The 14,717-nt window shown below is 44.5% G+C and overlaps 1 protein-coding gene across 2 annotated transcripts in view; it reads left to right on the plus strand.

Moving 5' to 3' along the window:
* The first annotated feature begins 9,345 nt into the window (after nt 1-9,345).
* LOC100650490 (zinc finger homeobox protein 3) overlaps nt 9,346-14,717 on the plus strand; it is a 403,793-nt gene continuing 398,421 nt past the window's right edge. Inside the window, exon 1 of one of the 2 annotated variants that reach the window (XM_048410380.1) lies at nt 9,346-9,944. The gene's annotated coding sequence lies outside the window, so the exon portion shown is untranslated. The remainder of the gene's footprint in view (nt 9,945-14,717) is intronic. The other variant, XM_048410379.1, reaches the window with a different exon arrangement.

The following is a 14,717-nucleotide window of genomic DNA, read 5'->3' on the forward strand; positions in this document are numbered from 1 at the left end:
CTGATTTATCGCGGCGAGAATGCGTCGATTTCCGGGATCTTAACTCGTTACAAAGTTGCAAGATGAAAATAAAGCGAATGGGTATTTACGTCAGAAATTAGTAATATCGGAAATAATTAGAAATTATGAAATATTCCTATCTCTGATCTATCGGTGAAGTTTTCTTGAATTTGTTAGAATAGTAGACGTTAGAGTCGTAACGAATGGAAAATTCAATATTACAGATTAATTTTCATATCTGCAAGAAATTCCACAAAATGGTTATTGCATTCGTGATACCGATGCTTCGCTCCATTCCAATTTGATTTAAATTTTCATTTTAAATATCTTCCAAACAAAGAACTATTATTTATTCTAAAAACATTATCAATGCTTATTTTCATTCATGTGCATCCCGCACGCGATGAACACTCGATTACCCGAAAACAATCGGAGTTTATGTTGCCGGCTTAACGAGCCGAGGCACAATGAAATAATAAATGACAAGCATCGAACGATCGAGACTCGTGCAACGACTTCGGTACCCTATTCATACGCCACCCTCCGTGCCTTTTTTAAAATACTGCCATGAGAGGGTTAATCGGCACGCGTGACCTTGGCGGAGCAAAGCCAAAGTGTCGATGGTCGTTGTCAAGCCCCTCGAAATTAATAATGAAGCTGCTTGCTCGCTCCAAGTCCTTTCTCATCTTCGTTCTAATAAGCGTCAGAGGCAGAGGGAGAACGAAGCGTATTGTCATCGAGACTGCACCTTCTTTCTCTCGTCTCTATTTCTTTTCTTCCTTTTGTTGTTCACCGTCTCTCCTTTTCTGCCTTCTCGACTTTTCTTCTTTTTCCTTCGCCAGTGGGATGATGACCGCGAGAGCAAGCTCTCGGCGAGAAGGACAAAATCATAATAAAACCAATAATTAAGCTACAATATATATATATATATACGGAGGAGAAAAAGGAAGAGAACTGGCTCTTCTTCTCATTGTTCGGCTCGATTGAAAAGAACGATGGAAGCAGGATACGAGAAGAGTCCTCTGCGCGAGTACGAGGCCCCGCAGGGAAACAATAACGTTGGTAAGGATCGCACAATACCGGAATTATTAGCTTTCCACCGAATTAAAACCGTCTATCCCGTTGCTGGATCTTTTCTCTCTTGGTTATGGGCCTCCCTCGGGCTGCTCCTCGTTTTTCCCTCGATATCCCTATTCTTCCGTGGATACGTTTAAGCTGCACTCGTTTTTCTAACTTTTCATAAGAATTCTTTGTAGATTTGTTGCAATTTTTTCAAATTTTGTGTGCTGGTTTGCTACAACATATTGGTTTCGCTCTTCTTTAAATAAGGAACGAGTCTCGTTTAACTCGTCCCCGTTTTCGCACGCTGTGTTAATATATGTTAAATTCAGTATATCCCGTACATTATTTTATCGTTGTATTTAATTAAAGAATTTGAAAATATTTATCTTCTCGTTATAGAGAAGCTTTTCGCCATTGTCATCGTTTTATTTCTAAGAAACAAAAGGGGGACAAACGAGGGTTGACGCATAGCTTACCGTTTATCTTCGAGGAGGAAGCCCATTAACAAAGAATTAAGATATAAAATCCTCGATCCCACTAAGCACATCCAATGCTCAAGGTTGAGTCTTCATTCCACAGTCCATAAATTACAACGTCGAAAACAGTTGCTTCCCTGAAAGCAATAAGTTCGACACAAAAATTGGTATTTCAAACACGCAGTACAATATCGCGTTTCCTAATAACCGTTATCTTGCCTCATCTCCGCGTGTTCATTCCGATTTGTCGTTAATTTGCTGGAAGCATCCGTACAAAGAACAAGTCTCTTCTTTCACCGAGTAATACAGCCGCGTTCGATCATCTAATCGTCTCACGTTCGATCGTTTCTACACACAACCGCCAACATGGACGAGAGATCGATCGTCTAATCTTATCAACTATGATGCATCGATCGAATGAATTCGCTTTAGTTAGGCAATCAGAAAGGAACGTCGTACACGCGCAACCACGACAATCCGAGGAACACCGCGGAGAAGAAGAACAAGCATCGACGAAGGTCACCGAGGCGTTAAAACGCGTCTCTTCGTCTTCCCTCGTTCTCCTTCCCGCGTTCTTCTTCCCTCTCTCTCGCTCTCGCTCTTGCTCTCTCGCTTTTCCTCGTAGAGAAAAGCTGCCGGTAGAAAAGAGAAGCAGAATCGCGCCAAGTCGGAAAGTCAGCGTGGAACGCGAACGATGGGACGGCGTGGAAGATCGCGAGGGGAAGATGATAAAAACCGATCGTTTCCCGGCGAGAAGAAGACGGAACGACAAGTTCCCGACTGTATTGGACGGGACAGAAGCGAGAGGAAGACAAGGGTGGTGCAAGAAGGAGATATGACTCAGCTCACTCTGGTTCTCGTGGCCGCAAAGAGGAAGGCATGAAGTGGACACAGGCGACGTCGCGTCAAGGGTGAGAGAGATGAAACTCTGTTGTTGGGTGAAGGGACTCCCGGAGAAAAGGTGGCAAAAGGAGGAAACAAAAGGCGATCGCGTATGAGCGGCAATTAGCCCCTCTAATGGCGCGCGAAGCAAAACAAAAGAGTGGAGCGTCGAGCTCAAACACAATAAAGCCACGGTGCGCGAGGACAGAAGAAAAAGAGGAGGGAGGAGGTGGAGGAGGAATAAAGAACCGAGGGAACAATGGCGCGCGGGCCACCGCACCGTGCCGTGTTGCTGTTGCTGTTTCTCTTTCTTTTCCTCTTTCTTTCTTCCTTCATCTCTGTATTTCTCCGCGCTCTTTTTATTCTCACAGCGACAACGCCTAGTGGTCGTTTCCGAGTACTCGAAGGAGAGAGACTCGCTTTGGAAAATTAAAAGTCACTAATGAGGCACGGTGATGCTCGCTCTGGCGGTTCGTTGCTGCTCGTTAGGTCCATTCGACGCTTCGCTACAACTTTGAGTAACTTTGTTCCGCGACGAGGAGGACGCGCGTTTCGTCTCGTTGCGCGTTTATCCGTCTTGCTGCCCGGTTCTAGGTACCTTCGGTTCTCGTCTTGGCTTGTCCCGAGACTTTAACGCGATCCGTTTAAAACATGTCGCGAAAATGACGTTCTAATTGCTACGCGTGGCTAATTGAGACATACAGCTTGGCGATATTTCACGGAATTGTAGGCCACGATGCTGCATATTCGCAACGACAGAAACGAGTTTCTAGGGCAAGAAACGCTCGCTCGGTTCGTTATTACATTCCATTTCTAATTATGAGCTTCGTGTTCTCGGATAACGTTCTCTGACTATTTCTTTCACTTTAGCTTTCAACACGCTTGTTCTCTTTGCAAGTAGGGTTTTTTTCTTAACGCGCACGTTACCTACGAAACAGATTTTGTAAGCCTTATTCACAGCGCTAAGATAGTGCCATATATTATACGCATTTCAACATGACATACCTACATAAAATGTGTAACATAACGCGTGTAAAATGTAAAATGTATATCTTATTAAAAGGTAAAATTGCTTAACGCTTATAACGCATGCAGTATTTTATATTTTATGCTATTATTGTAACTTGAAAGATAAGTAGGAAATTCTTGGACTATCACTGTTCATGACACTTAATACATCGACCATGTATGACCCATAGTCCGTAAGTTTTAGATCGCAAAGCATGCACATCGTACACGCAAATCGTTGTTTTTGAAAACTTTGTCTGTTTAATCACGTAACGTTCTAATGTGAACTTCGACTATCCAAAACTCTTCGTAAGAAAGAATATCTATATCGGTCGATAAATTTCGAGAAAAATCGAATTTCACCGGTTACACTGACATTTTCTTGGCCCCATGCAAAATGTGAAAGTAATTATTTTTGCAGGTAGTTACGCGGTGGTATCCATCATGTTCAGCACGTACGTACTACAGCGCTTAATAGAACTGTCCGTTTACCTCGTCATTACCGAGTCAATTATGTCTACTTTCCATGCCAGTAGTCTAGCATTATTTCGTCAAGTACGGTTCTTTATTGGATCCCAGTGATGTTTGGTTACTCGGTTACTTGGTGGCTCCGCGTTATAGCGGATTATATTATCTCTGCAGGAGTCTTAAAGAATTCACCGTGGCTGCCTCATAAGGTCACCGGTACGACCCATAAAATGTTACGTCTATGATGTAGTACACGCTTTCGTGGAGCACATTCGCTGGAATAATAAAAGCGTCATCTTGGGTGTGTTTCTGATCGTGGACATGTGTACCGTTGTAAATATTTTTCGCATTAACTAGAACGCGACGCGTCCTTCCCTCCCTTCCCTCCTCCCATTCGTACAAAATTGCACTGGCAATTTCTTCGATTGCCCGTTGCTCTTCGAGCTCTTTTACCTATTCGTTAAGTACCTCCGGCACGATGCTAGTCACTCTTTAGTTTTACGATCCACGTGGCGCGATGAGACATCGATGGTTATATGTGCGACAGGTTTCCAAGTGTGCAAATTATTAGGAATGCAGCCTCTTACGTGTAGTTTACGATTCGCTTTCATTTTTGTCCGTTACTCTTATTTCATTGATAAGAATATTTATCGATCCGTTCACCTTAGAACGTATATGTAACAAATTATAAATATATTAACATAAAAAATTCATCTGCATATGGTAGCAAATAATCTTTGGTGGAATAAGAGAAATAATAACGATGACATTTATTAACTTTACGATATTCATGCATAATGTATTTATTATTTTTTATTTATACAAAGTTGCAATATATTATCGGTTGCCCAATTACGTCGTTATCTAAATTAATTCAAGGACACGAATTTATCATTTCTCGCTGTTCAAAAGCATGTTTCTTTGTACATATGCAATTCTAATTGGCATATTCTTTCGTTATGAATTTCATTCTAATTTATGGCTCGATATAAGGCATTAATTACCGATATTAGCGTTTACGTCGGTTCGTAGAACGTTAAATAAAATTGATTTACGTAACGTCACGTTGATCGTATGACGCGTATGAAAGAGATCTACTTGACTTACTACGATTGTGATATTAATGAACTCGCTCGTACTTCGATTTACGGATATAGTGCGGCATTGACGAGTCACCGTTTTCGTTCGGTGACTATTTTTCCCATCGAAACCGTGGGTTTTATGGCACATACGTAGGCGATATCGGTCGCGATGCACGACTGGAAGAAAGAGAGGGGAAAAAAAGGAAAAGAAGGGAAACCAGCGAGCCGTTGGCAAGGAGCAGCTGACGCCCCGAGTTCTTTAATTAAAACTGACCGCCCGCTTTTCTTCCTCGACCAAGCAATAACGAGATTTATTTCATAATACCTCCGAACTCGTTCACCGCGTGGACGAACGTCTGCAATTTCTCAGAAGATAGTTTCTCCGTCTTTCCGAAAATTTCGTCCGAAATAATGCTTATGTTACTGATCAAACACACGCGAGGACACCAGATGGAATATTGCTTATCGACATTGACTATCAAGAAATTAGTTTATCTACAATTAGAGTTAACTGAGGCAATTGGAAGCAGTTAGAGAACGAATAATCCATTTGTAAAAACGATTTGTAGTAGAATTCGTAGAATATTCAACGACGTTTTAAATTCTGTAGAAAATCAGGGTCATTTCGAAAGGAAAATTACAGCGGTTACACAACTGTAATTTGTCATAAGTATATTTACTTGGAAATTTCATTTGTTTTTATCGTCATTCCACTTTGTACCTATGGAACTATTATACGATTATTTGCATATCCGAACAGTGTATTGAAAATGAATCGTGAGAAGTATCGTGGCGCAGGTTTTGTCTGGTAAAAAATGTGAACAAATGATAAATGGCGAAAAATTATAGATCGTTTTTTTCTTTAAATTATTCAAACATTTTATAAACTTACGTGGAAAAGAATCTATTTGAGCGTAATTGTCACTCTACCGACGTTCTTAATGTAATAAACATTATGATCTAAATATGCATTGCATATTTGCAACGCATTTACTAAGACCGCTACCATAACGATCCAATAATAGGAACAAAAGGGATGATCACGTTGATTCGCTTGACGAACAACAAGTTTTTGCAAGCATTCTGTCATAGTTGGTTTTTGCTCGGCGACACAGGGTTGACGACAGTTGAATGGTGTTTTTATTTGAAAAACAAGAAATGACGCGCATCCTCCAGATTCAATCGAGATACGTGTTTCCAGCAAACAATCATAAAAACGCGGCATGGCCATGTCGAGTGGTGTGGCTCGTGCAGCCGGCCAATTAGGGAAAACTCGTGAGATATGTAGAAAATATTGATTTGTATAGTCGCGCGTGCTCGTGGCCGGCACCGCGTTACAACGACGAGCCCGTCGCGAGCGTCGCGACGCGGAAATCACCGGCACTATTCCTAGCTGCACAACACTACCTTCAGCCACTATGCTTATGTTGCATCTCCAACAATACGAACATTTCTTAAAGAATAATTCGTTGAAACGTCTCGGTTTCTCTGGCAATTATAGTTCAACGAGCAACTTGGAACACGATATAATGTATGTAAATGTCATCGTAGTCAATTCAATAAAAAAGTACATATTTCCCTATTTGTATGCGTGTCATGGCAAATTGAACGGCAAGATGTAATTATTGTCTCCTGTTATATGATTTATAACATTAATTTACGACATATTTATGGGATATACGTGCTAGCAATACAGAGAGGCGAGGTGGTAAAATCGCGAGGAACCACATGTCTATACGTGGTTCTTTCATTTTTTCTCTAATATGTTCGTGATTGACAGAGAACTAAAAAATCTGCTTCTTATATATTCGTAAGTTATTCATTCGTTAGACTATAGACTTCAACTTTGATGAAACAAATAATTAATAGTAATTACTACGACACTCGCTTGGAACGGTAAAAATAATAAGGAGGCGATGGAAATTTTCGAAGCATCGTCTGGCTCTTCTAACGATTAGATCGCGTAAAATAAGAAAGGTTATTCGTGAAATAGCTACGATTTCCAGCGATCGCGAACGATGCCAGGATTTTTCCTCGATTCGTTTACCATCCGGAATTCTAGAAAATCTGTTTACCGGTTCCGGTTTGTTCGCGAGGAGCCGCGACGCTCGAGCTTGTTTCGAAGAAGGCCAAGGAATCGATGGTGGTGGCAGCGGGAGGGTGGAGGGGGATGGACGGTAGAAGCACAATAAAATTTATTACGCTTAAAACGTATCTCGTAAAATAATGATAGCGCGGTACAGAATGCGCCATTCACGCGAATGCGCCATTTATCGGCACTTGCACCAGAGATTATCTCGACACCGTGGTACAAGGGTGATGGCGTTGGTCAATTATCGTCGCCGCGCAGGAAATTTAATTGATCGTGATAAACGATCAAATTGCCGGGGAAGGTGGTGCTCGTCGGACCCGCTATATTTTTTTCACGTCGCGAAGTATGAAATTAATCCGAGGCACACAGCACTTAGGGTATTAGCACCGATAGAACTATCGGCCTCTACGAGCCGACGATAAAAACATCAAAAACCATACCGAACACCTCGTCCTGCAGATACTCGACAAGAGAGAAAATACTCGTATTACCCGTAGACTGTAGATAAACGATCATCCGACCAACAAGTAACACGTTATCTTTTCTTAGAAATGTTACGTACAAATTTTTGAAGTATAAGATCGAACGGAGTCAAAATTAAACATTCACAGTGTATGGCTTTCGTTTTCACGTGGTAGACCGTTGGGTCGTCGTTCCGTTGGAAGTTCTTCGATAAAAGAAGCCGAGATACCGTTAGCGTAATCAACTTTTCTTACCCACGCAAAGCAATTACGATATTTTTTCTCATGCACGCGGTTAGAAAAAAGGTCGGAGGAGAACGGTGAAAAAGCCGCGACGTGATCTATCGCGGCTAATTAATTCTAGAAATCGTACGATCCTGACGTAACGAGCATGCCAGTACGATCGATGTGAGACGCGCTGCCCCCGCGTCCGCCACGGCCTCCGAAACGAAAATCGTCACTGAGAACCGTTACGTCAATAAGGAGACACGATCGAGGCGGCCTGTGTCTACTAATAGGTTGGTCAACGCACCCGTTATCCTTCTTCGTCAATTTGCATACTCATAATGCCCATAATGGCACGAAGCGCTGAAAGAATGCAGAAAACCAGACGATTCTGCCCCACTGCAGTTGTCTACCGCGTTACGACTCGAAGCTTTTCTGTCAGTAACGATATAGAGGCAGAGGTTTTTCCTTGTTCTTTTTTACTTTCTGCGGATCTTTTGTGTTTCTTAAATACGTCAGAGCAAATGAGCTCATCCTCGTTTCAGCTTCATTCGATGCGACATTCCGTTCTGGCACACAGCGGTCGCGACGAGTAAAGTATCGCCGTCGACGTACGTCTCGGTGCCAAGCTTCGATCCACTCTGATCTAATTAAACGCGCGAGTCCGTAGTAACGTTAACCACGACGACGAAACGGTGCACCGGTTGCAGCGATAATCTTGATCTTCGATTTACGTTGTTGCGATTTCCTGTCCGCGTGGTGTCTTTAACGGTAGGCCGGGATAGGATAACGCAACCAGGCGCCGTTACGAGCCAGTCGTAAATTCACGATCGCGGTATTGTCATGCCGGATAAAATAACGGGCGGCAACTTTCCAAGCTGGCGTGTCGAGCGATCGAAGTTTCTCCGACGGGATCGAAGATTCGAGAAAACGCCGCGGCCGCGAGCAAAAGTGGGATTCTTTGTATCCGTGGTTCTTGACATTCGGACGGGTGGCCGTATCGAACGCGAAGGCGGACCGAACAGAGAACAATTAAATCTCTCCGACAGCGTGTCGAATCGTCTTAAATTCTGCTCAGTCGCGTCTGAAACTTGGAAACTTTCGAGCTAAATGGCACCGCGCACTCGACGATCCTCGCCTCTTTCGATCGATCGGATCGATGCGACGAAACTCTCCGCGCATCCAATCGAACTCTGCTGAACGGGGAAGAGGAACGACGCGTACCGAATGGTCGAAGAAAGATCGAAAAGCGCGAGACGCGAAGTTGGCGAAAGGCAAGAAAGAAGCGCGTTCCTTTCCGCTCAGCTGTTCTGCGCGCAGACACGTGCGCGCGTGGTTGGCGGGGGCGAAGCGGTCTCGCGTGTGCGTGCACGAAGCTACGTGTGGGAGCACGCGTGTATACACGAGGCCGCGCGTTCTATATACGTGTACCGTCGCGGTCGGGATGGTCGCGCGCGTGTGCCTCTCCGTGGCAAACGTGTACATGCGCGTGTGCGCCCCCAACGTACGTGTGCATCCGCACACACGCGTGGCAGCGATCGCGCGTCTGTCTGTGTGGAGACCCAAACGAAGGGAGGCAAGCCAGTAAGCTCGGGCGCGCCGCAGCGGCGAGAGCAGCCATTTTACTCGAATCCGGGTGGAAAACGTCGCCGTGGTCAACGCGATCGAATGTAACGCGCCTAGACGTGGTTGTTTCGTCGCGGTGGTCCGTCGAGCGGACAGGTTGCCACGCTTCCTGGGGATATTATACTAGCGTTAGCCGAGAGGATCGTCGCGCGAGTGCCGTGTCCAGGTGGACGCACGGTCCTTCGCAGGTCGTACGGGCCGCATCGGGAGTTCTGCTGACAGGAGAACGTAGTTTCGCTGCGTGCACGTGTGCCACGGGGAGACAAGTGAGAGAGAACCGGTGAGGAAACGTGAGAGGGAGCCAGAGAGCGGTCACTCTCTCCGTCTTTGTCCGCGCTACTCTCGGTCCGTGTCGCTTTTCCTCTTCTTCTTCCTCCGCTGCTTCCCTCTCTCTTCGCCTTGCTGTCTGTTTCGGTGTCTGTCGCTCCTTCGGTGTGTTTCTCTTTGCCCCTCTGGTGGTACCTGCGTGTGGGTGCTCGCGAAGTCGCATCCAGAGACGTGGTCGCGCGAGTGCGAGCGAGCACGAGGCCGAGAGAGAAGAAACGAGGGAGCGTAGCACGAGGTGAGGCCATTCGTTCTGCGCAGGACCGTTTAAATTCGCCGCCTGCTTTGCATACCGCGTTTTCGCCGGCCCTACTCTGCCACCATCCTCCACCCCCCTTCCTAAACCGGCTCCCCCCGCCTCCCATTACCCTCGGGACGCGCACACCGACACCTCCTTGTCGCCCCTTGCTTCCCGCCGATGTCTACCTTCCTCTCGTGACCCGCCCTTCGCGATTTTCCGCGACCAACCCCTTTGGGCCGCTCGTCGAATTTCGGTGTTTCCGACTTTTCTTCAAGCGCCACTCGTCGTATTCTATCCCTTTTTTAAAACCTAGCTCCCTTCTCGTAGCGCCGCGGCCAAATAGCTCCTCGCGCGGAGAGGGTTTCACCACGTTGATGCGCGTTTGATTCGTTGTCACGAGGTTGACGAGTAATCAGCTTCTTTCGATTGATTTCGGAAGCTCGATCTTAAGAATCGCCTTACAAGCATTTGAAATTTCTTTGCGCTTGTTGTTTAGTTTGCACCGGAATCGTAGGTGTTTGTTGATTTCGATACAATCTTCGTTAGGTCATAGGTCAACTGTGATAGCTTGCGTCGAGATAAAATTACGTAACCTAATTCGTGTTTACTCCATACTACTAGGGTCTCCTATGAATCATAGGGTACGATTCAAAGATACCTATTAGTTGGATTTAAGGATAGAAATATTCCGCATGATAATTTGCTCAAATTGAAGTCTCATATTTTTGATAGCTTTTAAAGCGTCCATTAAGCAACGGAAATCCTGGTTCAATTAAAATTCCCAGGAGCTGGCATCTTAGTTCGGTAGTTGAAATTGTTTTCGAAGACGGCGACTAGTTAGTTTTCCCGTGCAACGGCCACGGTAGACAGCATTGACCTAGAAATTCGCAGACAGTGAAGAGCATCGTTGGGTTTCAAGGACCGTGTTACAATCCCGTGGTGAACAGCGCGGAAGACTTTTCTGCCTCGAAGCGGAGTCTCGTAAAAATCCACGTCGACCAACGAAAAAAGAAACGAAAGGAAAATAAGAAGGAAATACGGCGCAGAAAGAAAGATCGGTATTCGTTTAGTTAAGGAAACTTTTCCTACCTTTCTATGCTGCTTCAGTTTAAAATCATGTAACGTGTTGGGTATTTCTTAATTTGACGTTGCAAGAATTCAAGAGGGAGATAAACTATGCCTCGTGGACAAACGCTTGCAGCTAATTGCATGAAATTTCGAATAACACCTTGGACCTACCGGTTTACAACGTAGATCGCTAACTATATATATTTTAACGCGAGTATACGATGCTGAAAACTCGCTGGTTGTACGGCGGCGTTAATGCTGTCTCGCGTAATGAGCGACTTGGCTCCAACGGGCGCATATTTTCTTTTACGATGCCTAAATATAATCTTAACGATGTTCTTATGGCCTAGACCAGTCGCAGCTTCGAGAAATCCGAAATTCTGCGAGGCCTCGAACCACGCGTTCGGCAACTCGACCAGAGATGGTTACGTCGCGGCGAAAAATTCTTCCATCCTATCCTCCTTTTCCTGCACGTACGCGTATCACTTCGTCTATGAATCTGTCTGCGTGTTTGCTTGATCGTGCCTGTCATTGTGAACGTTGTGTCCCTTCCAAACAAGCAGATTCCTTATCGCGTCTATCGAATTCGAGCCGAACGGTTTGCCTTTGAAATTTTTGGCAAAACGTTATCTACCAAGTCGATCGTTCGTAAGTTCAATAAAGAGACAATGACCGCTTGTTTGAAGATACGTTGCCCGTAGTGCCTCTCGCTTTGTCGCTTCGTCCGATCACGAGCTGTCTGATTATACGCTAGAATGTTCTACTTACGATTACGCCGATTCTCCTTGTTATATAAGTTTTTGTGTTACAAATAAAAATTTGTTCGAATCCTCCGATTTTAATCGTGTGTCTGTCGGTTTACTCAACTCGCCTGTACTCACCTTTGAACACTAACGTCATTGTTTCACGCGAACGTACGAAATATTCCCGAAATATTCCTCTGTTGCGAAAATTAACCGCTTAGGTAGCACCAAGTGGAAGGTTTTTGTTTCACACACAATTACGATCCACGTTGCATCATTGAGTTTGAATGTTTCACGCGGTCACAATGAGGCATAGAACGATCGGTATTCCTATCGCGATTCCATGAAAACGTATCGTACGCAAGAAGCTGGATTCCGGATTAATAATCCGCGTAGAAATTAAATCTTTTTCCCTGTTGGGGGCCTGTTGACCGAATTATCGTTTTATCCGCGTTTCTTCGGCATTTTTCTAGCCGTCCCCCTTTTTCCTGCATCGGTCGCGATTAACGATCGTAGTCACGTACGGCCAAGCCGACTGTCGATCGTTCAACGATCGTCACGTGTCAGCCGATTTTCCCATAAAACCTACGGAACGACTTTCGATCGATGCCAATCAACGATTATTATCCGCGTGCCCGGCGATCTTCGCCAACGTCGGGCTTCGATCTTTTCACGATCGCGTTAGATCGTGCTACCTTGCGAACCTACGATTATCTTCATCGCGTTCGATCGTGCCACGAAAAACTCACGCTCCATGCGTTCGCCGATCGTTCTACAACGTTCCTGGTCTCTTTCTATGATTTTGCTTTTTTTCGTCGTTTATGGGTGGCGTGTGGATCGTAATCTTCGGCAGCATCGAAAAATTCTAGGGACGAATTAAATTCCTAGGTAATTGTTTCCTGAAGGATTCGGCTCACAGATATACTAGTAGTATATTTAACGATTTATTGGATCTTGATTTTGTCTTCAAATGTTCCGTGTATGTACCGTGAATGGTCTAACAAATGGCCTTTTCGGGATTATTTTGAAATTAATATTCCTAGAAAGGGATATTTAGACGACCATCGTTGCTTCTCGCCGAGGAGATACGACCGACTAGATTGTGCCATTAGATTATGTTTGTCGGCCAGTTATTTTAACAGAAATATCGATTTCTTTCACGAGTCTTTGTTTTTCTCCAGAACTCCCATTGTGACCATTTTATACAAGTTACGATACTTTTACTGACAACTCGCTATAATTCTATGCTTACTTCTAGAAAGAAATTAGAAGGTAAACGAAGAGAAATTCCAACGCGATATAGAATAAAAAGAATCACACGTAGATATTACCAGTAGTTTCATATTTTCCTCTTAAACGTACGAAATATTTGAAAGTTAGAAAGATACGTACACAATGGACATGGACTAGCCACTAAAATCTCAGTTACGTTTCAATTCTACTTCAAAAACAATTTATCTTCATACTCGGTTTCGTAACACGGTCGTGTTGTTACGGCCATTCGTGGCTCAACTATTTGACAATCGATTAAGCAGACGTTAGGTCGTGGTTTTAACATCAATTAGCGCGCGATCGTATTTCTTTATCGCCCGTCCATTACGGTTCCCCGAAGCATCGCAATTTCGCTGACGGAACAGCCCTGCGCGTCCGCTTTTTCCTTTAATTGTCGTGGCAGCTCCGCGAGGAACTTTCGTTTTTTTTCTCCTTTCTCTTCTTTTTTTTATTATTATTCTCCCTCTGCTCGTGCCTCGCAGTGACATTTGCGTGTGCTTGGACGGGGGTACGTTCGCATCGACACGCTAGACGACAATTAACTCGACAAACCGTGCAACTGCCGTCCTCTCGTCCCGCCGTCACTCGATCGGCTCCCTTTCTTGCAGCCGGAGAGAGGGTGTAAACCCGTCATTATCCTGATTATGCTTCTATGCCGGCTAATCACAAGCTGTCACTCGTGTTATTGTTTCACTATGGATCATTATTTCTTTTTCCTTCTATTTTCACCCCTTTGCCCTCCTCTTCCCCACGATCGCGTTCTACCGGACGACGTTCCTTTCAGTCGCCCCCGTCGATACGACAACGGTTTGTTGCGACCCGCTTGATCCTACGCGGTTGATCTTCGACGCGAAGGAGTCCATTAAGCGACCGGAAGACCAAATCTATGGATGTATATCTTTGAAAGAGACACATTAATCGCGTGGCGTAAAGGCTAATGGAGAGGGTTCTATTTTCTACCTTTTCTAGTAACTTTTGCTTTTGAGATTTTACGATAATATCTGCGTAGATCGAGTGATTGATCGTCGTACTATGAAATGTACAAAATTCGGTGCTTTTGTCAGTATATTGATTGTAAAGTTTAGCGTACGTATAGCGTGACGGTACTAGATGGAATAATTGCAATAGAAATGTATTTCGGTTTTTTTAAATTACCGGTCCTTGCAACTTCGATCCAATGTTACTTTTTCCGAATTGGTAAAAATTTAAAAGACGCTCGATATTTCTTCCCTTCTTTCCCTTTCAAAAATTTCAATGATCTGTTTGTTTTAAAAAGCGTCATTACAGAAACCTGTTCAATCTGTCCATTGTACGTTATATCACGATCGAAATACAAATGGTTAATATGCGTCGTATTTGGATTCTTCAATTTCGAGCATTCTTCGCGTATACAAAATTCACTCTGTATATTCGTCGCGAACCACCGCATGCATAATAACGCTTGGTCGTACAAAAGGAGCGATTCCAACGAGACAGAAGGTTGGATCGTGTGGACGTAACGCGCGATAATCGCGTACGAATTCCCGCACGTCGGCTTTCCCGGTGACTTCTGTTGGACTTCTAACGAGAGTGAGCGGTTGGTTTTGAAAGAGAGCAATAGATATGACCTCGGTGGGGTAGAGGGAAGGCGATAAAACGGCTGGCAGGATGAGCGACGAGTCGCGCGGCGTGAGCCGAAGAGGAAAAA

The sequence above is a fragment of the Bombus terrestris genome, chromosome 11, assembly GCF_910591885.1.
Source record: "Bombus terrestris chromosome 11, iyBomTerr1.2, whole genome shotgun sequence".
NCBI classification, from domain to species: Eukaryota; Metazoa; Arthropoda; class Insecta; order Hymenoptera; family Apidae; genus Bombus; species Bombus terrestris.